General features: G+C 48.4%; 1 long non-coding RNA gene across 5 annotated transcripts in view; it reads right to left on the bottom strand.

The window, feature by feature from the left end:
* Positions 1-10632: 10632 nt before the first annotated feature.
* Positions 10633-26448, bottom strand: part of LOC148443317 (uncharacterized) — a 60452-nt gene continuing 44636 nt past the window's right edge. For 2 of the 5 annotated variants that reach the window (XR_015875698.1, XR_015875696.1), the window contains 5 exons: positions 20553-20599; positions 20044-20105; positions 19714-19862; positions 18636-18696; positions 10633-10984 (listed from right to left, as the gene is read on the bottom strand). This is a non-coding gene — a long non-coding RNA (uncharacterized LOC148443317). Of the gene's footprint in view, positions 10985-18635; positions 18697-19713; positions 19863-20043; positions 20106-20552; positions 20600-20625; positions 20806-26448 lie in introns of those variants that run through there. The other 3 variants (XR_015875697.1, XR_015875699.1, XR_015875700.1) reach the window with 3 other exon arrangements.

A 26448-nucleotide genomic window follows, 5' to 3' on the forward strand; every position in this document is an offset into this window, starting at 1 on the left:
CAGTTCTTGGCTAAGATACCTTCGGGTATGCGTCTATAGTGTTTAACATGTGATGCACACACGATGACGTATATAGATATTGTAAGTTGTTTAACTACAAATAGATATATCAATATCTTTTCATTATTTGCTATTTTTACCTTTCTAGCGCCATTATACATGTCATATTTTTAGGTTATGGGATCCTGATATAGAAATCGAAATCCCGATGATGCTGAAAACTGCCAATCATTTTTCTATTGAGATCTAGATCTACTCAATTTAGTTAGGTACTTATTATGTTTATAGATATTGGATAATATTTCATTATCTAGCCAGTTTCAAGTTAATATCGGTAGTGGTGTTATCGCTACTTTTCACTGCCTCATATTATATAGGATTGCTTTGTTAAATAACAGAAACGGTCATATGTTTATTTTGATCTTTATATTTCTCAATTATTACAGTTATATACGATGGTTTGATTACTGTATGGGTGAGCCCTATGGCGGCCACCACCCCATTGTTCTTTTTTTTTTTTTTTTGGTTTTGTCTCCAAGGTTTCCCGGAGACAAACACTATGAGCCAAATTTTTTTTATGGGTCATTTCAGTTTCTCTATACCCTATCCCACTACCCCCTACATCCCGTGTTGCCCTCATACCCACCCTCCCCCTTCCTTTTGGGAATCTGGACTTTTAAAATTTTTATGTCTATATAAGCTACTCACCATATCCCATGGTTAAGTTTTTCAGTTTAAACACACATGGCCTTAATTCCCCCAATAAACGACGTCTTGCTCTTGATACATTTCATAAAGAAAAAGCTAAAGTAGTCGCTCTCCCGGAAACCCATTTCTCTTCACTAGCCCCCCCCCAGTCATTAGCAATACCAGATATCCCACTGCTTACTATGCTAATGGCCCTTTTAAAAGGAATGGAGTGGCCATTTGGTTTCATCGGTCAGTGCAGTTTGAACTAATATCTAAGATAGCAGATAAAGATGGCCGATACCTTATTGTAGTCGGGAAATGAGAGGATATAATGATGACATTAGTTTCGATCTATGCCCCCAACTCACGTCAAGCGTCTTTTTTACGCAAATTTCTAGAAATGCTTCAAAAGGTTCGACAGGGACATTTTGTACTAATGGGTGACCTTAATCTGGTGCTGGATGATAAGCTCGACAGAACACCAATGGCTCAGGGTTACTCTGGGAGGGGGAGTCCTGCTGGTGCCCTGCGGCGTCTACTCGCTGAGTTTGATTTATACGACGCATGGAGGACATACTCTCCTCAAGTTAAAGATTACACGTATTTCTCACACGTACACAATTCTTACTCTCGAATCGACTACATATTAACGGATAAGTGGACGTTGCAGCACACCCTTAGATCTACTATTGTCCCAGTAGTATGGTCAGACCATGCCGCAGTGACATGGACGTGGAATCTCTCCCAATCTACAATGCCCCCTAGACAGTGGAGATTCCTAGCTTATTATCCTCCCCTGAGGCGGTTAGTGCACTGTCCGAAGCCATGTCAACCTATCTAGTGACTAACTCTCCCCTTGATACCTCATGCCCTACATTTTGGTGTGCCTTGAAAGCTGTTTTAAGAGGAATAGCCATCCAGACGGGAGCTAGACTTCGAAGGCAATATCTTAACCAACAGAATAGGACTCAACCCTCCCGTGTGCTCAAGAGAGAATTAGTCTCTATCTGAAATCAATTACATAAGATGTTTCTAGCCCGAATGCAATCGGCCTATACTAAAATGCAACAAAGGTTTTATACCTTGGGAAACAGATCTGGCAAGTTTTTAGCTAGTAAACTTCGGGCTAGACACGCTAGAAATAGAATCAAATTTTTACGATCCCGACGGACGAACCCTTCTAAATCCCTCAGATATAGCTAGAGAGTTTTCTAGGTACTATGGGAAGTTGTATAACTTAAAAGATGACTCCTCAATTCCTCAACCAAGCGCCACCCTTATTTCTTCTTTTCTGAAGGACTTGGAGCTCCCTGCATTGAGCGAGGAGGATCTTGAATCCCTTAACTCGGCATGGTCTACTGAGGAGATTTTGGGGGTGATTGGTTCGCTGCCTTCAGAAAGGGCTCCTGGTCCGGCTGGATTCACAAACTCTTTCTACAAGAAATTCGCAACAGAGCTTTCCCCTATACTTAGAGATCTTTTTTTGTATGTTACTAAAACGGGCTCCCTCCCTAAGGAAATGCTCCAAGCCCAAATAATTACTATCCATAAACAGGGAAAGGATCCTTCTCTATGCCAGAGTTATAGACCCATTGCACTACTCAATACTGACGTGAAAATTTATTCAAAATTAATCGCTAATAGACTATCCCCCTATATCCCAAAACTAATCCATCTGGACCAGGCAGGATTCGTTCATGGTAGACAAACATCCGACAATACCCGTAGAGTATACAACCTTGCCGAACTCTTGCTAAGGGAAAAACGCGAAGTTGTACTTCTTTCCCTAGATGCCGAAAAGGCGTTTGATCGTCTAAACTGGGATTTCCTTAAAGCTGTTTTAGTAAGATTTGGGTTCCAGGGTGAAATAGCGACCTCCATCGCGGCACTGTATAGTTGCCCATCGGCATCTGTCTTGAGTAATGGCTTTTCATCTCCAATTTTTGAAATAACAAATGGCACTAGACAAGGCTGCCCCCTCTCCCCATTTATGTATATTCTTGCTGTCGAGCCATTTGCCGCTACAATTCGAGGTTCTAGTGCATTCCCGGGAATAAAAGTGGGTTCTTCAATACACAAACTGAGTTTGTATGCAGATGACGTAATTTTATTCGTCACAGATCCCTGCTCTTCATTACAAACCTTACACAATATCATAGATCAATATAGCGCTTTGTCTTTCTATAAACTTAACACTACTAAAACAGAGGCCTTGCCTTTCCATATCCCACCTGAAACATTGACAAGATTTAAAACAATTTTTAAATACATATGGAAGGAGAACTCCATATCATATCTAGGGATCCACATATCTAACACTATGTCTAACATAGCAGAAATAAATTTTAAGCCCCTTTTGACCCATATAGATGACCTATTGAAATGTTGGTTAAGTTTTGAAATATCATGGTTGGGTAGACTTGCTGTGTTCAAAATGTCGATTTTACCATAGCTTATGTATTTGTTCCGAGCAATCCCTTATCTAGTCCAAAAAAATTATATTAGACAGATCCACTCTTTAATTTTGAAATATATATGGAAGGGAAAGACCCCTAGGATCGCTTATTCTCGGTTAGCTAGACAGCGCAGGTTGGGTGGGCTTGAAGTCCCCGATCTGTTAGCTTACCATTATGCTTGTCTGGTGGCTCAGATGGGCGACTGGTCCCTTCCCCCTGGGACCAAACCATGGGTAGATTTGGAGAAGGAACTATGCTCATACCCTCTATGGGAGTTTCTGTGAACCCCCAAACAACTACGTCCTGTGGCGAAAGATACTCCCCGTGCCGTTGTAGTCTCATTAATGGCTTGGGATCTTACAGCAATCTCTACTAGGGGACTCTCTCTACCGGCCTGTAACCTCTCTTTAGGAACCCTCTCACATTTAATAGCAGATCTAAACATTTCTCGATGGCAAACCTGCGGCATCTCTTCTATCTCTGATCTGATTAATAATAGATCAGAACTTTTTCCTCTCTTCAGTTACAATACAATCTACCACATAGGGAATTATTTACGTATACTCGTATACACCATTGGTTATTGAGTATGTTTAAAATCCCGGGCTCTTTACACTTTCCGCCTGCTCACATCCTATCTAGATTGTCATCAGGGAATTCCAGAGGTTCAATATGGTTTTGGTACTCCATATACCAAGATAGAGAGGAAATGAGTAAATCTCCCACGCAACTTCAATGGGAAGCTGACTTACAAACCACATTTACACCCCATCAATGGGAATCCATATACTTAACAGCCCACCGCTTCTCCAGATGCCATAACCACCTTGAAATGCAATATAAATTGCTGCAGAGACTTTACTTCACACCAGCTAAACTACATAAGATTTGGCATTCCCAATCAAAGTTTTGCTGGAGGAACTGTATGGAAATTAGGGATGTGCGCCGGACCATTTTTGCCGGATTTGGATTTGGATTTGGTTCTAATTCGTCGTCCGGCTTTGGATTTGGATTTGCCAAACTGCGGTGACTGGCTTTGGATTTGGATTTGGATTTTTTTACAAAAATTGACAAAAAAAGCTAAAATCACATAAATTGGTCTTTTTTTTCTTCCTAGAGTATTATTAACCTCAATAACATTAATTTCCAGTCAATTTAGACCATATCACAGCTTATAATATTGTTTTCAACATTATTGGCCAAAGGTTGCAGTGAGCTGACTGGTTACTAAGCGACAAAGCAGCGGCACAACGACACCACAGTATAAAGCACATCTATGACACATTGCCACACAGCAGTGGCAGAAATGAAAAGTAGTGCACCCACCCAGTGGGGTACGGCCAGCAGAGTCACAGTACTTGTTTACAAAGTGGGCTACGGCCCTAGGAGTCACAGTGCACAATCTTATTAGCATTACACCGCACATAGGGCCTGATTCACATTACACCATAAAGTAGTGTCTCTTATTTATGTTACGACACACAGTAGTGCCCCTTTTACACAATGCCCACAGTAGTGACCCTTTTACACAATGCCCACAGTAGCGGTGTCCCTTACACAATGTCCCCCAGCAGTGGTGCCCCCTATGCAGTCCCCTTAGTAGTAGGGTCCACTATGCAGTGCCCCCAGTAGAATGCCCCCCAGTAGTATGCCCCCCATTAGCAGGCCCCCCCCAGTAGTATGCCCCCCATTAGCAGCCCCCCCCAGTAGTATGCCCCCCATTAGCATGCCACCCAGTAGTATGCCCCCCCAGTAGTATGGCTCCCCCAGTAGTAGGCTGCCCCAGTAGCAGGCCCCCCCAGTAGTAGCCCCCCTGTAGTATGGGCCCCCCTTGTAGTATGGCCCCCCCTGTAGTAGGCTGCCCCAGTAGCAGCCCCCCCAGTAGTAGTAGTAAGCCCCCCCAGTAGCAGGCCCCTCTGTAGTATAGCCCCCCCAGTAGTATAGCCCCGCCTAGTAGCAGACCCCCCCAGTAGTGCAGACCCCCCCAGTAGTATAGCCCCCCCCCCAGTAGCAGGCCCCTCTGTAGTATGGCCCCCCAATAGTGCAGATCCCCCCAGTAGTATGGCCCCCCCAGTAGCAGACCCCCCCCAGTAGTATAGCCCCCCCCAGTAGCAGGTCCTTCTGTAGTATGGCCCCCCCAGTAGTACTGCCCCCCCCAGTAGCAGACCCCCCCCAGTAGTGCAGACCCCCCCCAGTAGTATAGCCCCCCCCAGTAGCAGGCCCCTCTGTAGTATGGCCCCCCCCAGTAGTATAGCCCCCCCAGTAGCAGACCCCCCCAGTAGTGCAGACCCCCCCCCAGTAGCGCCCCCGGACCTTTGACAAGTAAAAAAATAAAAATAATAAAACTTACCTGATTCCCCGCTCCCGCGCCGTCCGCTCTGTCACACGCTGAGGAGGGAGCCGGAAGACGGAGCTCATGTGTGAGCTCCAGCCGGCTCCCTCCGTGCAGCAGCCAATGAGAGTCTGTGTGACTCTCATTGGCTGCTGTAACAAACACACAGCTGCCGCTGGCGGCTGTGTATCTGTGTCTGTGTAGGGCAGAGCGCTATCACTGCTCTCTGCCCTACACGCGAGGAGACCTGATGTCGGATTCTCTAGTGAGAATCCGACATCAGGCGGCCGCCGTTCGGCCCCGAACGGGGATCCGAGTCAGGCGGTGAACACCCGAACAGGGTTCGGGTGGACTCGGATCCCCAATGTTCGGAGCGGTTCGGATTCCACAGAATCCGAACCGCTCATCTCTAATGGAAATAGGCGATTTATTCCATATTTTCTGGAGCTGCACTCACATACGACATCTATGGAACGAGGTGTTCACATTAGCCTATAAAGTTTTACAGGTACGCCTCCAGGAATTCCCTGCTTTGGCACTGTTACATATATACCCTTCGGGTCTATCTAAGGCGGATTGTTACGTTCTAGGACATATATTTATTGCCACAAGAGCAGCTATTGCTCAGAATTGGAAATGTTCATCTCCTCCCCCCCTCTCTAAAATAATTTGTAAGATTCATTTTGCCTTTTTAATGGAAACTGTAGGATTACCATATTCCTCTTCGATCTCTTCCCCTTTAGTGAATTGGTCCAGTTGGTCCAAGTTTACTACAGCTGGGGAAGGAGCACTACTTCTCCTGGAAACCCCTTCATTTTCTATTTTATTGAAAGGTTTGTTGCTGTTTCTTTTCCCTATGTTATTTAATTATAATGTAATTATGAGGTATGAGATAAGTCTGTTGTTAATACTATTTGCTTTTTATATACTGCCTGATTCCCTCCCCTCCTAGCCCCCCCCTCGTCCCCCTCCTTTTCTCCTTTCTGTACTCCTTCCCCTCCGTGGTTCACGGACAAAATTCTAATTAAAGACTATAGATGGAAAAAAAAAAGAAGACGGACATGCTGCAGGCTTGAGAGTTGCCAGAGTGTGTGTGTAGGAATAGTGTGGGTAAGCAGATCATGTGATCAGCAGCGCTCAGTTCCCGTGATGGCCAGACGTGCTGTGTAGCGTCTGTTATTCAGTCTTAGATAATGTGGCCGATATTAAATGTAGAACACGTCACATTAAGTAGATCATCGTTCTCATCAAATGTAATTTAAGTGGCACCACAGATTTTGCAGCGCCGTACAGTTAACAGTCCATACATAGGACCAGGACAGACAAAGTGGTACCTGGTGCTAAAACCATCAGGCAATAGAGAATGACTGCTCTGCCCATGAGAGCTTACCATCTAGAGGGGAGTGCAATGTGAGACATGTAACTGCAAATCCTCCCCCCCCCCCACTGATACACTTGTAGGCTAATTTAATGGGAGGTTTCCATGGCAACCCAGAAGGTGCTGTACATAGCAGTGAGGACAGCAGAGTGACAGTTGGTCAGAGGTAGCAGTGAGGACAGCAGAGTGACAGTTGGTCAGAGGTAGCAGTGAGGACAGCAGAGTGACAGTTGGTCAGAGGTAACTGACTATACAGGTAGAGTCCTGTCAGCTCCCCTGCATCTGGTGCAGGATGGGCAGTTTCTGTGGTAACAGCCTGAGTGAGAGTTCAGGCTCCAGTTCTGGTAAAACCTGCAGCTGTAAAATAGATATGTAAGGGAGAGGGGTGGTGACCTGTAGGAGGAGGATCTAAGAAAAATGCAGAAATGGCTGCCACAGAGTGGGAACAACAGTATTTTCATGTACCTGACAGGATAACAGGGCATCTGTTGCCAGCTGTGGTCCAGGAGAGGGACTGATGTTACTGGGGGAGATGTATCAAACCTTGGAGAGATAAAAGTACCATCCAATCAGCTTTTGTCATTTTTCAAACACAGCCTCTAAAATGGCAGTTAGAAGCTGATTGGTTAGTACATTGTCTCTATCCAAGGTTTGATACATCTCCCCCCCATGTAAGATATAGCAGTGATACTCAGGTAGCTGCAGGGAGAGAGTCCAGAAAACTAAAGCCATGTACACACTAGACGATAATTATGAACTATACGGACGATAACAATATTGTTCAAATCGTCCAATGTGTATGCAGTGAATGATCAATGATGCGCGCTCCCGTGGGTCATTAATGATATCCCAGTCGGCTGAACATGCAGCTCAATCTGGGGATATTATTAACGATGCCACGCTGCCAAATGTAGCATGGCGCCGTTCGCAGTAGCCGACATCGGCAAGTGTGTATACTTACCGATGTCGACACCCCTACCGGGCCCGCTGCATCCAATATCACTCATCACACACATCGTCTAGTGAGCCTTAAGCGAGATGTGGAGGACCAAAGAGTGACCTATCTGTAAATGTGATTCCCATTACTCTCAGCAAGTCTCCTAACGTCTGGCTTCCATCTGGAACTAATACCAGCCTATGGGAAAGGAGACATTATTGTGCATACGCCGATATTATACTCTGTACAGTATTACTACTCTATGCGCTGACTTGACTGGTCCTTGATGGAGGAAGAAAGAGTGAGAAACTTTGGAACACCTATTATCTACATTAATATAAAAGTCCCTAAATAAGGAACTTAGGTTGTTTAAAATAAAAAGAATAAACTATTCTTACCATACTACAGTGACAGAGATAACTAATGTAACTATGTTAAAGTGAAGGAAAGTCTAAGAATAATAAAATCCATACGAGCACCACAGGAAGAATGGCCATTTGTGTATTACTAACGTGGTTATTTCATCTAAAGCTCAAAAATGATCTTCTGAGGTTGGCTATTCTCAAACTTTTTTGAATCACAGCACCCTGAAGTAACAGCATTTTTTTTTTTCACAGCACCCCTAGGCCAAAAGTTTCTGATATCCCTTTCAGACTTAAGCCTAAAACCCGAGTTTTTGCGCATGAACATATGTCAACCCGGGTCTGGCGCAAGTCTCAAAGGTGCAACCCAGGTTGACAGTCCCAGGTCTGTGACTATGCCCACTAGCAAGGTTTTTCCTGGGACTTGCAACCCGGGTCGACTACCCGGCTCGAGTGTGAAAGGTGCGGCCCGGGGCTTGATGACCCGGGTCATGCCTAAAACAAACTGATTGGCCGGGGACAGTGGTGCTTGGAGAAAAGATAATTTCCATGCTGAAAGACCCATGTCAGGGGTGAAGGGTGACGACCCGGGAAGAAGTGTGAAAGGGGTAGCCCGGCTTCAACTCATGCTCAGTGTCCCGGGTCAGAGCTGGGTTGAAGCCGGGATTTTAAGTCTGAAAGTGGTATTATTGAAAGATTCACAAAAAAAATAAAAATAAAATTATGAAACTAAGTAAATTGTGCTCATCTATCATCGTTAGGGTCAGTTACGTGGTGCTGTACAGGGCTGTGCTTCTGTTTGTCCACATATGTTATGATAGGCAAAATCAGTGCTTGTGGCTGCCAGTCACAATGACCATAAATAATTTGATCTGGCCCTGGACCAGCAACCTGTGGCGCCCCCGAAAGTACCCCGCGGCACCCAGTTTGGGAACCATGGGTCTAGGCTAATCCCATATGTAACATTTTCATTGTTTTAAGAGTATTGATATAAACAAACCCCCTACATTTGTGAGATTTAAGTAAACATTTACAATTATTTAAAAAAAAATAATAAAATGTAATAAAGCTGGGCATGAACTATGCAATTATCTGTCAGATATCTGTCCAATCTGGCTGGTTGGAATGAAAACCTGGTAATATATGGGAGCAAATGACAGTCGTCCATTTCCTCACAAACACTGGAAAATAGCCAAAAATGGTCGTTCAGACAAATTGGTTAAAACGCAAATTTAAACAATTTTTTTTGTCCTTTTTTCAGTGTTTAAAACCATATGAACGACTGTCATTTACCCCCATACATTACCAGGTTTTCATTCCAACCATAGAACTATAAAGATAGTAAATAGGGCGCTGTGGTGAGGAGTCTTCCCAGCAGCTGCAAAAAAGGGGAGGTAGTCAGCCTCCTATATGACAATATAGAAAAGAAAATATGCAGCGCTGATAATAGATGCAGTTTAATATAAATAGAAAAACAATACAATCATAGAAATAAAAACATATCAAAATGTATTTTTGGGTGGTAATATTGTGGATCCACTGTGATAGTAGATGGAGGTCCAAATAACAACCTCATAAAGCATGCATAATATCCTATAGGCACTATTGCTGCAGCAATATACTGGATGGGCACTGATGTAATGTCTCGCAAGGTAACTTGGGATACAGTTGTAAATCCAACAATGGGAAAGATTTTACCAGCTTATGTCCAGATGAAACGAGGGTCCCAAAATTAGCGATGGTATCACACCGGCGAACATCCAACGCACGGAAAGACCTCTGAAAGATTGATGCTGGAACCAGGGATGGCGTCCCAAGTTGAGAAAACTCCAATGCAGTTCCTGAATAGTGTCCAAATGATGAGTGCCTGATAGGAAGAACCACCAACGCGTTTCACTACCACCTTTCAGAGGTCTTTCCGTGCGTTGGAGTTCGCCGGTGTGATACCATCGCTAATTTTGGGACCCTCGTTTCATCTGGACATAAGCTGGTAAAATCTTTCCCATTGTTGGATTTACAACTATATCCCAAGTTACCTTGCGAGACATTACATCAGTGCCCATCCAGTATATTACTGCAGCAATAGTGCCTATAGGATATTATGCATGCTTTATGAGGTTGTTATTTGGACCTCCATCTACTATCGCAGTGGATCCACAATATTACCACCCAAAAATACATTTTGATATGTTTTTATTTCTATGATTGTATTGTTTTTCTATTTATATTAAACTGCATCTATTATCAGCGCTGCATATTTTCTTTTCTATATTGTCATTCCAAGCAGCCAGATTGGACAGATAACTGACAGATAATTGTATAGTGGATGCCCAGCGTAAATCATTTGCCAAAGATACATAAACCTAAAACTCGCACAGGTCTGAACTACTGTAGCAGCTATAGGCTCCCCGAAATAAAGCTGTCTCATGATGGTTATGAGTAATTACTATAGACTGAATTCACGTTACACTTGTGACTTTAAGATCATCATGTTTTTATTATATAATGAGCTGCGCAGACCCTCGTGAGCCAGTGGCAGAGCCTATGCCGGGGAATGCAGCTGACCAGTACGTTATAAACCAGCGGCTGCACTGGTCAGCAAAGAGATACTAATGAATGAGCGTCTGGAAATCTCTAACGCCATTATCTGTAAGGAACGATGCACTTTAATATTAAATCGCTTATTTGTGCTCAGATACATTTACTCCTATGAGACGACGTGCTTGCAATTTGCTTGATTACGTTTAATATATTTTCTGCTCGATGAGTCCTCTCACGCGACACACTCTTGTCCATGAGTTTTAAATTTTCCAGCCGTAAGGAATTAATCTGAAAAATAAAAAAAAACTTAATTAGTTTCTGGATAGAGTCAGGAGAATGAAGAATATTATGTAATGAATGGATACATTCACAGGAGTAAAGAAAAAAATTCTGTTACAGGAAGAGGTAAAATATCTGAAAATCCAGAAGTTGGACACGGCCATGTTTCTGGGGAAAAACACACCGCACCAGGAAAAACCGCCCTGCTCACAGCCATGGGTACCGCAGGTTTACATTTCCTAATAATAATAATGTTATATCTTCATCTAGTCACAATTGCCTCATTAGATTTAATTTTCTTTTTTTAGACATCTATAATCACCATAGTAACTCCCAGAAAGATTCCCAAATGCTTTCACAGATATGAATTGTGGGGTCTATTTACTACACAGTGTTAGGAGACAGAGTGAAAAGTGATAAGGTACCAGCCAATCAGCTCCCAACTGCCATGTCACAGGCTGTGTTTGAAAAATGACAGTTGGGAGCTGATTGGCTGGTACCTTATCACTTTGTCTCCTAACACTGCTTAGTAAATAGACCCCTATGTATTAAAACATTAATTTAGGAGGTTTTCTTCTACACAAGCATTTCTTCGTTACATTGTATTAAATACTTCTCCGTATATCCATCATGATTTGTCACACAGACAGAAGTAATGGAAACCTGAAGTACAGACTTATCGGGAGATGGGGCACTTGATCTTCAATCTCGCTTGGAACTCGGATGTCTGGAGCAGACTGTGAAACGACTGCACGATTACGACATCCCCGAACATGGCCAATCTGTCGTTATCGGCAGATTGACCAGCATGTTCGGGCGATAATAGATATCAAAAACTACCAGCTGGAGTGCGCATTGCTGATAGTTTCTGACGACATGCTGCCCGATTAACAAGCGTTTGAACGATAATGATGTCATTACCGTTGAATCGCTCTGTTTCATCGGGTAGTGGATGTGCGCCTTTACATGCTCTTTCTTAAGCTGGGTTCACACTAAGCAATGTGTTTACCCAGCGATGCGACGACCCTGCCCTGCCAACGGGCCGACATATCAGGCGGCCCATACACACTAGACGATCTGGTGCCGGACAGCCCGATATGTCCTCCCCTGCTGAATGGAGTCATCAGCTGCATCGTAAGGTCGGTCCTACATGCAGGCCAACGACCCCACGGGAGCGTGCACAGGACAACAGAACATACACATTAGATGATTTTGAACGATATGTCGCTTTGATATATCGGAATTGGGCAGATCGTTCAAAAAAAAAAAGGAGATATGGTAAGAACTTACCTTTGTTATCTCTATTTCTACGAAGTCCATAGGGTTCCACAGGATACCTTGGGGTATAGGTGATGACGTCAGGCATCGGGCACCATAGAGTTAAAGTTTTCAGCCTCCCAGGATGTACTAGGGTCCCCCTCATATACCCCGCCCCCGAGCCAAGGCATCTCAGTTACGTACCAAGCAATAGGCCGGAGGAGGAGAAGGAAGAGAGAGAAAAAAGATCTGGAAACACACAAGAATCACATTCTCACCAGAGGGAGACGGAAAAACCGGTCACCAGAGTAAAGCCCATCTGCAGCACAGGTGCGACAGGGCGGGAGTCCTGTGGAACCCTATGGACTTTGTAGAAATAGAGATAACAAAGGTAAGTTCTTACCATATCTCCTATTTTCTACATCAGGGTCCATAGGGTATCCACAGGATACCTTGGGGATGTCCCAAAGCAGTATCCTTTAAGGGTGGGGACGCTACTGTGCTGAAAGGAGAATCCGCCGCCCGAAGGAAACATCATGAGAGGCAAAGGTGTCATACGCGTAATACCTCACAAAGGTATGGACCGAGGACCATGTGGCAGCCTTGCAGATCTGGACTGCAGAGGCACCACGTCGAGCAGCCCACGAAGGACCCACAGACCTAGTGGAATGAGCCCTCACAGAGGAAGGAACCGGAAGGCCTTCATGAAGATAAGCTTCTGAAATGGCCATACGAATCCAGCCTGCCAAAATCTGCTTTGAAGCAGGCAAACCCTTTTTACAGAAGCCATAGAGGACAAACAAGGCGTCCAACTTCCTAAACGAAGAAGTGCGGTCAACATAAATCCTTAAGGCCCGCACAACATCCAAAGTGGCCCCACCCACTGAAAGATCAGGTGAGTTAAAAGCCGGCACAACGATTTCCTCGTTGATGTGAAAACTGGAAACAACTTTAGGAAGGAAACCAGGACGAGTGCGCAGCACCGCCCTGTTCCTATGAAAAATCAGAAAAGGGGGTCTACAGGAGAGAGCCCCTAAGTCAGAAACACATCTGGCCGAAGCAATGGCCAGAAGGAAAATTGTTTTAGCTGTCAGCCATCTGAGGTCCACTGAGCCCAGTGGTTCAAACGGTCCCTGGAGAGCCCTCAGGACCATAGGTAAATCCCAAGGCGCCATCGGTGGAACAAAAGGTGGCTGAATTCTGAGAAAACCTCGCATAAAAGTGTGCACATCAGGGATTGCAGCAATCCTACGATGGAACCAGACGGACAGGGCAGACACCTGCACCTTCAGAGACGCAAGGCGAAGCCCATGGTCCAGTCCCGCCTGTAGGAAAGCCAACACTCTAGACAGACGGAACTCCCGAGGAGCATAACCTCTCGGCCGACACCACTGGAAGAACGTATGCCACACACGATGGTATATCCTTGCAGAGGATGGTTTCCGAGCCCTTAGCATTGTTTGCACTACAGAGCTGGAAAACCCCCTGGACCTTAACATGGCCGTCTCAACAGCCACGCCATCAAAGACAGCCGAGTCAGGTCCGGGTGAAGACAGGGACCCTGTGACAGGAGGTCCGGACGTAACGGCAACCGCAGAGGAATGTCCACGGACAGTCCCTGGAGGTCTGAGAACCAGTGCCTCCGGGGCCACGCGGGAGCTATCAACAGGAGCGTCCCTCCTTCCTGTTTGAATTTACGGATTACCCGTGGAAGAAGGGAAAACGGAGGAAACAGATAAGCAAACCGGAACGTCCACCGGACGGGCAGAGCATCCACCAGAGACCCGTACACCGGCAACTTGTTATTGTGCCGTGACGTCATGAGGTCGATCTCTGGAAGACCCCACCTGTCCACCAGAAGTTGAAAGACGTCCTGGTGCAGACACCATTCCCCCGGATGAACGTCCTGGCGACTGAGAAAGTCCGCCTCCCAGTTTAGGACTCCCGGGATGAAAACTGCTGATATGGCCGGGAGATTGCGCTCCGCCCAAACCAGGATTCGGGACACCTCTACGAGAGCCGCCCGACTTCGGGTTCCTCCTTGACGATTTATGTAGGCCACGGTGGTAGCGTTGTCCGACTGGACCTGCACTGGGTGACCTTGGAGAACCCGATGTGCCTGCTGGAGAGCATTGAATACCGCGCGGAGCTCCAAGATGTTTATTGGAAGCCCTGTTTACGCCCGAGTCCACCTGCCCTGGAACAAGTGTGGACCCGTGACTGCTCCCCAGCCTCGCAGACTGGCGTCCGTTGTCAACAGGACCCAATTCGCCACCCAGAACGGACGACCCCTGTTGAGATGGGTCGTCTGCAACCACCAGGCTAGGGACAGGCGAACCTCCGGAGTGAGCACCATCATTTTTTAGACATTTTTTAGATTTTAGACTCTGAGGCAGTCCATTCCATTTGGACAGGATCAATTGCTGCAGAGGTCTGGAGTGAAACTGGGCATATTCCACCATGTCGAATACCGACACCATGGAGCCCAGTAACCTCATCGCCGAGTGCAGAGACACATGGCGATTCTGCAGACAACTGCGCACCCTCAACTGCAAGGCAGAGATCTTTTCCCCCGTCACAAAGATCCTTTGCTGTCCGGAGTCTAATAAGGCTCCGAGGTGCAGAATCCTCTGAGACGGGATCAGGGTGGACTTCTGCCAGTTTATCAACCAGCCATGCCGTTGCAGTACCGCAATGGTCAGGTCCAAGTGGCGTAGAAGGAGCTCTGGAGATCCTGCCACCAACAGAAGGTCGTCCAAGTACGGTAACATGCGGACTCCCTGCAGCCGCAGAGAAGCCGCCATGACCGCCATCACCTTGGTGAATACACGTGGTGCTGTCGCCAGCCCAAAAGGTAACGCCCGGAACTGAAAGTGGTCGTTGCGGATTGCAAACCTGAGGAACTGTTGATGGCGTAAAAGAATAGGGACATGCAGGTAAGAGTCCTATATGTCCAACGACACCATGTAATCCCCAGGTTCCAGCGCCAGAATGATGGACCGTAGGGTCTCCATCCGAAACCTGGGCACCCGCAAGGACTTGTTGAGTGCTTTGAGGATGAGGATCGGACAAAACAACCCATTGGGTTTCTGCGCCAAAAACAGATTGGAATAGAAACCCTGGCCCTTCTGGGAGAATGGAACAGGCACTATAACTCCAGCCTGGAGCATAGTGTGCAACACTTTCCGCAGTTCCAAGGCTTTGTTCCGATCTGATGGAAGACCCGTGGTGAAGAATCGAGAAGGGGGCCTGTGCCGAAAGGAGAGGGCGTACCCGTGAGAAACCACCTCGAGAACCCAAGTGTCTGTCATGGTAACCGACCAACACTGGGCGAACTGCAGCAGGCAGCCTCCCACTTTAGGATCCACCCAAAGGGAGGCCCGGACCGTCAGGCCGCAGGCTTGTCATCTGGCTTAGGGGCCGGACGTCTGGTACTCCAGGCCTGCTGCCGGGGCTTGGCCGATTTTTTGGGGCCAGCCTGTCGGGGAAAGGACTGTGCTTTAGGCCTACCCTGGGCCCTATAAGGCCGAAAGGACGATGTACCTGAACTGGAAGGAACTGCAGCAGATTTGGCTGCCGCCAGCGTGGCTACAATTTTGTCCAGGTCCGGACCAAATAGAACCTCTCCATTAAAAGGCAAAGCTTCCAAGCCCTTTTTGGAATCAGCGTCCGCCTTCCAAGATCGCAACCATAAGGTGCGAGGAGCAGCTACAGCTGCCGAAGAAATCCGAGACGCCAGGGTACTGATATCCAAGGCCGCTTCATTGATATAAGTGGCCGAGTCCCGGAGATTGCCTATCAACTCGGTCTGCTCAGCCGAACAGTTGGAATCGAAAGACGCCTCCAAAGTATCAGCCCAGCGCTCCATAGCTCTGGCTACCCAACAAATGGCCATAGCTGGCCTAGCTGCCCCCCCCCGCAAGAGAATAAACGGACTTTAGGCAGATCTCCACCTTACGGTCCTTAGCATCCTTCAGGGAAGACATGGAGGGCATGGGCAACGTGGCACTCCGGACTAGGCGTGTCACATGAGAATCCACCTGTGGAGGGGATTCCCACTTAGAAAAATAAATATCCGCAAACGGATAATCCACCGCCAAACGTCTCTGCGGCTGATATCGTTTGCCAGGCTGTTTCTACGCTTCCTCTAAAGGGTCTACTAACTGACCCGAAAGAGGAAATACTGTGGAGTCACCCTTAATATCCTTAAAAAAGGCATATTTAGATTTGGACACCAGAGGATCTTTGTCCTCAATCACTAAAGCTGTGCGGACTGCCCGAATAAGTCCAGGAATATATACCCTGGACCTAGCGTCCGACTCTTTAGTACGGAGAGGTTCCTGGTCCGAAAGATCCAGAATCTCCCCATCATCAGACATCACGTCGTCATCCTCATAAGGAGCAGACAGAGACGCCACCGGCCGCTTATGTGGCCGCAACACAGACTCCCCTTGTAACATATCCGACAAGTGCTGTACAGAACTAGTCAGGGAATTAACCCACACAGGCTCCTGAGAGACCTGGGGAGGGGAAATAGGGAGACTGTGGGGTACCATCAATTGCCTCGGGAAACCCTGCATGGGTGACGACACCACTGACTGCTGGGACAATCCCATCTGTGAGAACGCAGGCTGCGGAGCTAACTGGCCCACCAGGGTTGTAAGCGCTTTGGCGAAACAAGCCCAGGGCGGCTCCTGTACCGGTGTCGTGACAGTAATTGGCCGAGCCAATAAATAACACTGCCGACATAGCTCCTCCGCTATTGGTACCTTACACGTAGTGCACAGAAGCTGGAGAGGAAAGTCACTCTCAGACATGATGGTAAGTATGTGACCCCTCTCACAGATACTTGTTAGTATAGTGGGAGACCACCCTGCAATCACCGCACAGCAAGGGCTTTAGCAGAAAGATCAGGGACAGTGAAAAGGCTGACAGTAGAAAATGAAAGTACAGGCAGCAGACGCTAGCAGAAGTCACATACAATGCAAAGAAATCAATTCCTGCACTATCAGCGCTGATCCTCAACTACGCAGACACAGGGCCTGGTAGGACACAGCGCTGCATACACAGACCTGACCAAGCGGAGGAGAGGTATGCAGGGGGACCCAGACCGCGATGCCTCCGTTTCAAGCTTCCAGCAGCGTTCACCATGCGTTGAGAAAGATGGCCACCAAGGAGCATAGAGGAGGCTGGCCTTGGGGAGGAGCGCTGCCACAGGGCCAGTCGGCGTGTGCAGAGAGGGCTGTGTGCAGCGGGGGAGGCGACGGCTGTGAGACAGGGAAGGTGCGCTCCCCTGGCATGCATTTAACCCCTGGGATGCCGCAGCGCTACGGCACTGCCGCGTTCCGCTGTCCCAGTGGGGTAGTGGAAGCGCAGGTTAGTACCTGGCTCCACGCTGCAGCCAGTCCCCAGGGAGCCCCCTGTCTGGGGACTCTGGCCTATGTTCAGCAGGGTCCCACCGCAGGACCCCGCTGCTTACCTTCTTGTACCCCTTAGATCTGGCCATGGTCCCAAACATCTGGGGTCACCGCTAGCTGTGATCCCAGATGCTTGCCAGCATCCCCGGACGGTACCGGCGTTCTGGTACCGGCGGGGGTGTAGGGAAGACAGCATGGACTTCCAGATGTGCAGCCACAGCTGCATTGTAGAAAACTTCAGGGGCTCTTCTTAGCCCCCCTCTAACAGGTGTATCCCACTCCGGCCAGGCACCAAACGAAACTGAGATGCCTTGGCTCGGGCGATAGGAGGGGGAACCCTAGTGCATCCTGGTAGACTGAAAACTTTAACTCTATGGTGCCCGATGCCTGACGTCATCACCTATATCCCAAGGTATCCTGTGGATACCCTATGGACCCTGATGTAGAAATTGTCTAGTGTGTAGGCACCTTTACTCTATTCCCAAATCTAAATCAGGACCAAAGTACAACAGGCAGGCCTTTGTGGGAGGGGAAAAAGAAAATGAATAAAGTTATAAATTTACAAGCAGTTGTGCTGATCACCAAGGGATTTCTAAAAGCACAGACCAGATAGCCACCGTCCTGTCCTATATAACATACCTGCAGCTTCCGAAATCATGACCAATACTAAAATGTTAGTTCTGTTATTTAGGAACACGAGACTGTAGCACTATCTAGGCCGACGATACAGCAACAAAAGGGTCCAAAAAGGGCTCTACTGCAGCACAGCCAAGAATTGGTACTGAGCACAACTGCATCATGGATCCTAGGCGCCTGGGAGGAGGGTCCCAGGGCTGAGATATTTACTTTACTACAGCACTGTGCTGAATATATTAAGAGTACAAATATGGTAGAAGATACCTGCTCTCAGGGAAATAACTTGTGTTCCAGGTTGTAAACAACAAAAATAAGGAAAAAAACAACCAAACAAGATGCAAAATAATTACCCGTCATGTAGCTTCCCACCCACGTCTATCAGACAGCTTGATCCCATTTGACCAGTGAGATCTGAATTTAAAACACAACATAAACATAAATCATGTAGACATTAATTCCCAGAGTGGAAACTAAGCTGAAAAGAGCACGGTTCTGACAGACTATGGGGTCCTTAAGACTCCTGCCCATTGCACGATAGAGAATTAATAAAAATAGACTGAAGCCCCCACCCCCCATAAAATAAATAAATAAAATAAAAAAAGGTTAAAAACATCCCCCACCTCCAAATTTTAAAGTCATTTAATACTTTCTGATCTTTATAAATTAATATATTACTGTAATCTTGCTCTGACATCTGATTGGATGCTCTTTTCTACCAATCAGATGAATGGGAGTTGGTATATACTAGAGAAATATACTCCGATTCGGTGAAGCTATGTAAGAGCGCAGCCACAATGCACATCCCAGCTATGAGACACACACAGAAGAGGCCTCTGTTCTGCCTTATTATACCTCCGGTTCTTACGTGCCAGCCCACAGTAACGGCCAGCACGCCTTTGTGGGAGGATTTCCATTACACGCGTGACATGTAGATATAGAGAAATAAGACCAGATCAATTATTACATAGTTAAAACACTGAATAATATAATCTATAACTAAAATGCTAGTTGTGTTGTTTACGAACACGAGTGAGACTGTAGCACTATCTAGGCTGTCGATACAGCAACAGAAGGGGACAAAAAAAGGGGATGTAGTCAGGAAGCTGACGTTCGAAATGTTGACCGCTAACTTCCCGACTGTCAAATCCAAGCAGGGTACTAATGACAGGCGTCGAAATCCCGATGCCTGTCATTAGACCTACCCCGGGAGCCCGATGCCCGGCATACCGAACTAAGGTAAGCCGGGCGCAGAAAGCCGCAGGGGGGGATTTCTAGGGTTAGGTTTCAGGGCTCCCGGGGGAACTTAGGGTTAGGCACCCCCCACGGGAGGGTTAGGCTAGGCATCCTTCTGGGAGGCTTAGGTTTAGGCACTTAGCAGGGGGTTAGGCACCCCTAAGGGAGTGTTGGGGGTGGGTTAGCATTACTTACCTAAATCCGCTGTCGGGATCTTCACACGTCGGGCTTAAAGCGTCGGTAGTTGAACTGCCGGCCACGGTTCATACGGATACCGATTCCCAAAAAAGGCTCTACCGCAGCACAGCCAAGAATTGGTACTAAGCACAACTGCATCATGGAACCTAGTCGTGTGGGAAGAGGGTTCACCTTTAAAATAGGATTCTACTACCGCATGGTGCTGAATACATGACACGTACAAATATGGTAGACGATAGCGGTTCTCAGTGAATGAATCTGTATTTCAGGCTGTAATGGACGTATACAATAATACTAAGGGAAAAGGACAAGGTGCAAAATAATTACCAGTCATGTAGCTTCCCACCCACTTCTATCAGACAGGTTGATCCCATTCTGACCAGTGAGACCTGAATTTAAAACACAACATAAACCAAAAAAAAAAAAAAAAAGAAAGATAATTAGTCTAATCAACCCCCTCCCTCAAAGCTTAAAACATCCCCCACCACCAAATTTTAAAGTAGTTTAAGATATTTTGCTCTGACATCTGATTGGATGCTCTTTTCTACCAATCAGATGAATGGGAGATGGTATATACTAGAGAAATATACTCTGATTCGGTGAAGCTATGTAAGAGCGCAGCCACAATGCACATCCCAGCTATGAGACACACACAGAAGAGGCCTCCGTTCTGCCTTATTATACCTCCGGATCTTACGTGCCAGCCCACAGTAACGGCCAGCACGCCTTTGTGGGAGGATTTCCATTACATGCGTGACATGTAGATATAGAGAAATAAGACCATGCACATTATAGACTGAGCAGTAAATGGTAAGTTACTCAGATCTTTGTGTTACCTGCTTTGTTCATCAGCAACTTTCAACTGCACGACAGAAGATTTCCACTGCAATGAGAAACCGCACAGGTTTAGGGAGGCCATGGGAAGGGCACCATAGAATTGTTGCAGCGCTGACCAGATCACACCATGCCGGTGATGGCGTGCACCCATCATTCCTAATCCATTGGCTGGTGCAGTTGTGCACAGGTACAGGAGGCAGGGCTGGTGTGTGCATGCACATAGGAACACAGCCGCTTGGTCAGGGATTCCCCCTGTAGTGTTTTACATCACCACACAAGGATTAGTACATAGCAATTACATATAAGGGCTTTTTATTCTACACACAAATTGTAAGATGGGAGAAACCAGCGTAATGTCCATTGGACAGCTGCAAACACAATGATCGCCCATCTCTTAGTCTTCCTCCAGTTCTTACGCACCTGCAAACATAGTACTACAGGCACGCCTTTGTGGGAGGGGGTATCACATCACAGGCAATTCTGCTGATCAACAAGGAACTTCTAATAGCAAAGTCCAAATAGTCTCCGTCTTGTCCTGTATAATATATCTGCAGCTTCTGACATCACAAATACCAACATTGCTGAGACTATAGCACTATTTAGGCTCTTCTAGAGAGGCAGCCTGCCCCAACTTCTGTTCCCCGAGACAGCCTGTCGAACTTCTGTGTCCCCAGCCAGGACCCCCCTTCTGTGTCCCCAAAGAGCCAGCCTGCCCCCTTCTGTGTCCCAAAAAGCCAGCCTGCCCCCCTTCAGAGCCATCTCTGGGCTATTTATATATCCCCTATTCAGTAGCATATCTGGGGTCTGCTATATGTATATATCCCCTCCCTGGCAGCATTTCTGGGGTTTGCTATATGTATATATCCCCTCTCTGGCAGTATGCCTCGGGTCTGCTATATGTATGTATCCCCTCTCTGGCAGCATCTCTGGGGTCTGCTATAACAAGAGATATGGTAAGAACTTACCTTTGTTATCTCTGTTTCTACGAAGTCCATAGGGTCCACAGGGTTGACCTTGGGGTATAGCTGGATCTGGATCCACAGGCACCACGCAGTTAAAGCTTTGCTGCTCCCAGGATGCACTTGGGTCCGTCCTCCTCTATACCCCGCCCCGGCCACAGGCACCTCAGTTGGTAAGCAGCTAAGGCCGGAGGAGGAGACTAAACAGAGAGAAGGAAGACTGGAACACACAAGAAACCATACTCACAGAAATGGGAGACGGAAAACCGGTGACCAGCCACACAGCCCATTTGAAGCCAGGTGCGTCAGGGCGGGCGCCCTGTGGACCCTATGGACTTCGTAGAAACAGAGATAACAAAGGTAAGTTCTTACCATATCTCTTGTTTTCTACTTCAGGGTCCATAGGGGATCCACAGGGTTGACCTTGGGGATGTCCCAAAGCAGTTCAACTAAGGGCGGGGACGCTCCTGTGCTGAAAGGAGTACCCGGCGCCCAAAGGATGCATCCTGAGAGGCGAAGGTGTCAAACGCATAAAACCTCAAAAACGTCTGAATTGAAGACCAAGTAGCCGCCTTACACAGCTGAACAGCGGAGGCGCCACGTCTAGCAGCCCAAGAGGGACCCACAGAACGAGTGGAATGAGCCTTAACAGAGGCTGGCACAGGTAAACCCTCCTGCGCATAAGCCTCACAAATAACTGAACGAAGCCAACGGGCTAACGTTTGCTTGTTGGCAGGCCAACCCCTCTTGTGAAAACCGAAGAGGACAAACAAAGAATCCGACTTCCTAACCGAAGCAGTCCGGTCCACATAGATTCTAAGTGCCCGGAGCACATCCAAGGAAGCCTCACCAGCAGAAAGATCAGGTGACTGAAAAGCTGGCACAACAAGTTCCTGCTTAATGTGGAACTTTGAAACCACTTTGGGCAAAAACTCAGGACGCGTGCGGAGCACTGCCCTGTCCTGGTGAAAAATCAGAAAAGGAGGGCGACAGGAAAGCGCCCCCAATTCTGAAACCCTCCTGGCCGAAGCAATTGCCAGGAGAAAAATGGTCTTAAACGTCAGCCACTTGAGCTCCACCGACTCAAGCGGCTCAAAAGGAGGACCCTGCAAGACCCTCAGTACCACCGTCAAGTCCCACGGAGCCACCGGAGGCACGAAGGGAGGCTGGATCCTGAGAACACCTTGGAAAAAGGTGTAAACATCTGGCAGTGTAGCAATCCGTCGCTGAAACCACACAGACAAAGCAGACACATGAACCTTCAGAGAGGCCAGGCGTAAGCCGAGGTCCAAACCCGATTGAAGAAATTCCAAGATTCTGGAAACCCGGAACACCTGCGGATCATAGTTTCTGGATTCACACCACTGAAAATAAGTGCGCCACACCCTGTGGTAAATCCGCGCGGAGGCAGGCTTGCGTGCCCTAAGCATGGTACCAATCACTGAACTGGAGAAACCCCTAGACCTCAAGACGGCTGTCTCAAGAGCCACGCCGTCAAAGACAGCCGACCCAGATCCGGGTAAAGGCAGGGCCCCTGAAACAACAGGTCCCGACGCTGAGGAAGAAGGTACGGAGCGTCGATGGAGAGGCACCTCAGATCGGAGTACCAAGGACGTCTGGGCCACGCCGGAGCCACCAGCACGAGCGTGCCGCCGTCCTGCTTGAATTTCCGCAGAACCCGAGGAAGTAAGGATATCGGAGGAAACAGATACGCCAGGTGAAACGTCCATTTCACCGACAGAGCATCTACCAGACAGGCGCCTGCGTCTCTTGTCCTTGACCCGTAAACGGGCAACTTGTGATTGTGACGGGAGGCCATCAAGTCCAGCTCCGGCAGCCCCCACCTGTCCACGAGTAGCTGAAACACCTCTGGGTGAAGCGACCATTCCCCGGGATGCACATCGTGACGGCTGAGGAAGTCCGCCTCCCAATTGAGGACTCCGGGAATGAAGACTGCCGAGATCGCTGGAACGTGACACTCCGCCCAAGCAAGAATGCGAGACACCTCCGACATTGCTGCCCGACTGCGAGTTCCCCCTTGGTGGTTGATGTACACCACCGTGGTAGCGTTGTCGGACTGCACCTGAACCGCCCTTCCGTGAAGAGCGGGGCCGGACGACTGCAGGGCCCTGTACACAGCCCGCAGTTCCAGGATGTTGATGGGGAGAAGTGCTTCTTCCGCGGACCAACGACCCTGAAGCGATAATGAGCCGGTCACTGCCCCCCAACCCCGAAGACTGGCATCCGTCGTGAGCAGGACCCAGTCCGGGATCCAAAAGGGGCGCCCCTCGACCAGATGCACCGTCTGAAGCCACCAAGCCAAAGACTGCCGAACCTCCGCGGACAACACCAGCATCTGAGAGCGGATCCGGTGAGGTAACCCGTTCCATTCCGATAGAATCAGCGCCTGCAGGGGCCGGGAATGGAACTGGGCAAATTCCACCATGTCGAATGTCGACACCATGGACCCCAGAACTCTCATAGCTGAATGAACCGACAGGCGGCAACTGCTCAGGCAACTGTGTATCCGCAGCTGCAGGGAGGAGACCTTCTCTGGAGTCAGGAAAATCCGCTGCTGACGAGAATCCAGCAGGGCTCCCAAATGAACCATCCGCTGTGATGGAATCAGGGAGGACTTCTTCCAGTTTATCAACCACCCGTGTGCTTGAAGACAAGCAATGGTCAGGTGGAGATGTCGAAGAAGCACCTCCGGGGAGCTCGCCAGCAGCAGAAGATCGTCCAGGTACGGCAACAGACGTAGACCCTGACCCCGAAGGTGGGCAGCCATAACCGCCATCACCTTGGTGAACACCCTCGGAGCCGTGGAAAGGCCAAAAGGCAACGCCCGAAATTGGTAGTGATGGTTCAGGATAGCAAACCTCAGATACCGCTGATGTGCCGGTGCTATGGGCACATGGAGATAGGCGTCCTGGATATCGAGGGAGACCATATAATCCCCGGGTTCCATCGCCAGAATGATGGAACGTAACGTTTCCATCCTGAACCTGGGAACTCTGAGGTATCTGTTCAGAGACTTCAAATTCAGGATAGGGCGATGAGAACCATTGGGTTTCTGTACCAGAAACAGAGTAGAATAGTACCCCATCCCGCGCTGAGACTGCGGAACGGGAACAATGACCCCTGCTTGTAGCAAGGATTCTATAGCTACCTGAATCTGACCAGCTTTGGTCTTGTCCAGAGAAGGACTCGTACAGAAAAACTGGTGGGGCGGCCTGAACCGAAAAGACAGGGCGTACCCCTGAGAGACTACTTCTCGAACCCAGGCATCCGTGGTGGTATTGTGCCAACACTGGGCGAATTGGAGAAGTCGGCCTCCCACTCTGGGGTCCCCCAGAGAGAGGCCCGTCCCATCAGGCAGCAGGCTTATCCTCCTGCTTGGAAGAAGGGCGTCGAGCACTCCATGCTTGCTTCTTGGGCTTGGGTGCGGCCTTGGTCGCCGAATGTCTCGGGAAGGACTGGCCCTTGGCCTTACCCTGAACCCGAAAGGACCGAAAGGCAGAGCTCCTCACTTTAGCCGGCGCAGAGGCCGAAGGGAGAAAAGCCGACTTGGACTTAGCCAAAGTATCCACTATTCTGTCCAAATCCGGACCAAATAGTAAATCACCATTAAAAGGCAAGGCCTCCAGACCCTTTTTTGAATCTGCATCAGCCCTCCAGGACCTCAGCCACAGGGAGCGCCGAGCAGATACCGCTGCAGCCGACACCCTAGAAGTGAGCAGGCTGGCATCCAAAGACGCTTCCCCAATATAGGAAGCTGCATCCCGCATCTGTCCCACTAACGCTCTCTGGATATCCGGAGCCTCATCAGGAAAGGTATCCTCCAAGGCATTGGCCCATGCCTCAATGGCTTTAGCCACCCAGGAGATAGCCATGGACGGACGAGCCACCGCCCCGGAAAGAGAATAAATGGACTTTAAACAAGTCTCCACCTTCCTGTCCGTGGGATCCTTCAAAGAGGAGATAGACGGCAATGGCAACGTCGCGCTTTTGATCAAGCGGGTAACGTGGGAATCCACCGCCGGCAGAGTTTCCCATTTCCTGCAATGAGCTTCAGGAAAAGGATAGTTCGCCGCCAACCTCTTCTGTGGATGGAACCTCTTACTAGGTAATTGCCAGGCCGCCGCCATATGATCCGATAATTGATCAGACAGGGGGAACACAGTTGAGGTCACCTTGGCCTTTTTAAAATTAGGAAACTTCGACCTAGGAGCCGGCGCATCATCCTCAACATGTAGGATAGCCCGCACCGCCCTAACCAAGGCTGGAACATTAATGGAGGACTTAGCTTCCACCTCCTGCCCCATGACATCAGAGTCAGAGTCCTCATGGATTTCTCCATCATCTGAGGACACTTCCGAGTCCGACAACTGCGCAGCTAGTGAACTCACAACCGGACGTTTAGACACCCTTGGTGGCACATCACCTTGCAACATGGACTGAAACGCCGAGGATGAAGCCGCCAGACTCTGTACGGAGCTGGATAGAACATCCACCCAAGGCGGAGGAGCCGTCGGAGCAAAACTCTGCAAAGGCACTACAGACTGACGCGTCCCTGGGGAAGACTGCACATACACAGGCAGTCCCGAGTAAGGACCCACAGTCTGGGCCCCGGGGGAAGACCGCAACATTTGTGGAACCCTCGGGGAATGGGGGATGGTGGGCTGCGGTAACGCCCTAGAAGGGACCGCTGATGGGACCGATAACCGGTCCGCAATAGACGCCAGCACCTGTGAAACATCGCCCAAGGAGGGTCCTGTGATACAGGGGGGTTGGAGGGGCCCGGTACCAGCTGGCACCGCCCGCACAGACCATCCTGAGATAAGTCCTCCCCATCAACTCCAGCAGCACAGCGTCTCCTCATCAGACATGATACCGTAAATCACAAGAAACAGGTATCACCAGAGGAATTACGGTT

Source organism: Taudactylus pleione, unplaced genomic scaffold (assembly GCF_031769625.1).
Source record: "Taudactylus pleione unplaced genomic scaffold, aTauple2 ptg001303l, whole genome shotgun sequence".
Lineage (NCBI taxonomy): Eukaryota > Metazoa > Chordata > Amphibia > Anura > Myobatrachidae > Taudactylus > Taudactylus pleione.